The 2,496-nt window shown below is 59.7% G+C and overlaps 2 protein-coding genes across 2 annotated transcripts in view; both read left to right on the top strand.

The window, feature by feature from the left end:
- LOC110390732 (GTPase IMAP family member 7-like) overlaps positions 1 to 2,496 on the top strand; it is a 27,677-nt gene that overhangs the window by 6,118 nt on the left and 19,063 nt on the right. The window lies entirely within an intron of this gene.
- Positions 2,244 to 2,496, top strand: part of LOC110390722 (GTPase IMAP family member 8-like) — a 26,531-nt gene continuing 26,278 nt past the window's right edge. The window contains exon 1 of the mRNA XM_021382174.1: positions 2,244 to 2,490. The gene's annotated coding sequence lies outside the window, so the exon portion shown is untranslated. The remainder of the gene's footprint in view (positions 2,491 to 2,496) is intronic.

The following is a 2,496-nucleotide window of genomic DNA, read 5'->3' on the forward strand; positions in this document are numbered from 1 at the left end:
GGCCTCGTGGGCTGGAATGAGGGCAGTTTAGTTGGTAAAGCAAAGGCTGTGGCTTCAGCTGAGCAGGGATCTTCTTCTAGAGATCAAGCAGAAAGTGACTGGCCACTGGGAGTGGGATTGGATGATATGGGAGGAACACAGACACACACTGCAGGGAAAAACTGAATGTGAGCGTAACTCAATCAGATGTGAAGCTGCCTGGTGCTGTTGGGGACAAGAAAAAGTGTGTATTTACATAGGTGAAGAATAAGGAGAGGACCAGAGATAACATCAGCCCATTACATTATGGTCACCTCTCTTTAGCAATGCACACAGAGCTTCTTCACCTCTGTCTTCAACAGCAGTGATGGCCCTGAGCCCCCGGAGCACTGAGGAGGAGGACTGCAACCGTGGTAATGACTTTTCATTCATTCACTTCCAAGCGGACCCCATATGGAGCAGGGTACAGTCGGAATCATACCCTTCACTCCTAAGAGCTGATGTCATCCTCCTGGGTTCCAGCACTGCCTTCCATGGCGTTGCTCACAGGAACCTTCCAGGCACAGCGCCTGGCACACGGCCGGACACGGACACGGTGCAATGGGTGAACGTGGGGCTGACGGCTTGAGCTTGTGGTGTTGGGACACGGGGGTACATGTGCTGGGGGCAGTCAACGGGGGTTGCGCAGGGCTCCATTTTGGGGCCGGTTCTCTTCACTGTTCCCTTCAGCGACTGGATATGGGTTCTCAGTACAGACTGGGGGTGCAGAGGCCGGATGGCAGCCCCACAGAAGGGTTCAGGCACGGCCCAGTGGATGTGAGGAGTCTGCAGTGCCTGGCTGCCAGAAGGGCCCCATCCCCTGGGGTGCAGCAGGCCCAGCAGTGCAGAGGAGGGAAGGGACCATCCCCTCAGCTCTGTGCTGCGGCCTGAGCTCGAGAACGGGGTACAGGTTGGGTGCTGCCGTGTCAGAAGGATGCTGCTCAAAAGGAGTGGAGGGGCAGCACTGAGCTCTGCTCTCTGGTGACAGCGACAGTGCCTCAGGGAATGGCATGGAGCTGTGTCAGGAGAGGATTGGGTGGGTGTGAGGGAAAGGCTCTGTCCCTGAGTGCGGTGGGCATGGAGCAGCTCCCCAGGGCACTGGGCATGGTCCTGAGCTGCTCAAGCACTGGGACACTGCTCTCAGAGATAGGGTTTGGGTTTCACTTGTCCAACATGGAGCCAGGGGTCCCTTCCAACGTGAGACATTCTGGGGTCCCACCGTTCTCACGGCACCCAGGAGGAGTGCAGGGATGCTCCATGCCCACACCCTGGGCAGGCCGAGCCCTGGCAGCACCGCTGCCACCGCGGTGCCATCCCAGCACAGTCCGTGAGCTGTGGGCCAAAGGTCCCACAAAGGCTTTTCCCGTAAATGCTCTCAGCTCCGGGCAGTGCAGGATCGAAAGTGCGGGCAGTGGCTTGGGGCGCTGGGGCCGCTCCCCACTGCTCACAGCCGAGGATGGCAGCAATGCGATGGGCACTGGGGTTTTCCTGGGTGTCCATGCACGCACCAGGAGCACTGCCCCATTGTCAGCCCTGGACAGGGGTCGGCACGTCTGCTGTCCTTGTCATGCAGCTGCCCATGCCCTCGTGTGTCCTCGCACCGATGTGTCCCCAGGGCCAGGCCTGCAGGGAGCTGCACAGCCCTGCACCTCGGGGCAAGGCCTGCCAACCATGACCCGCAATCACCATAGTGCACCCACATCTTCCTTGGTACCACAGCCGGTCTGAGGAAGGAGGAGCTGAGGCAATGGCCGTGACTGGAAGCAGAGGAACACTGAGGGAAGCACCACCAATCCCTTTCCCATCTGTGCGGGTGGGTGAGCATCGCACTGCCTGCCCAGCACAGTGCTGGACTCTCTGACCCTGGAGAGGTTCTACAGCCAAAGGGACACGGCCCTGGGCAGCGGGCGCTGGGGGACAGCGCTGGGCGGGGATGGAGCGGGCGGTCTGCAGAGCTGCCTGCAGCCCCAAGGGACCTGTGGTTTGGGGACAGTGGGATTTGGTCTGTCCTGCCTCCACATGAACACGCAGAGCAGGGCACCCAGCCTCATGTCTGGGGGCTGGAGGTCCCCAAGGAGGAGACCCCTCCTTGCACAGCATTGCTTCCTTTATCTGAGATTGTACCAATGGGACAAAGGTGAATGGCTTTAATGGCAAATATGCATGGGTGGAGAGGCCATAAATCAAGATTCCCAGAAGAGCTGTTGCTGCCCCATCCCTGGCAGTACCCAAGTTCAGGCTGGATGTGGCTTGGGGACAGTGGGCGTTGTCCCTGCAGAGGGACAGCTCAGATTTGGCCAATTGTGGAGCAGCGCTGATGTGCGCTCGCAGCTCTGCCCTCCTCCTGACGCTGCCTCTAAACGCGCTGCTGAACTTCACAGCAGTTCCAGCCCCGGCGCTGCTCCGCAGGAGGAGAGCAGGAACAGCACAAGTGCAGCAGTCAGAGCTGGGACAAAGCGCACCGCTGCTTTGGTGAGT

Source organism: Numida meleagris, unplaced genomic scaffold, assembly GCF_002078875.1.
Source record: "Numida meleagris isolate 19003 breed g44 Domestic line unplaced genomic scaffold, NumMel1.0 unplaced_Scaffold180, whole genome shotgun sequence".
In the NCBI taxonomy this organism is placed as follows: Eukaryota; Metazoa; Chordata; class Aves; order Galliformes; family Numididae; genus Numida; species Numida meleagris.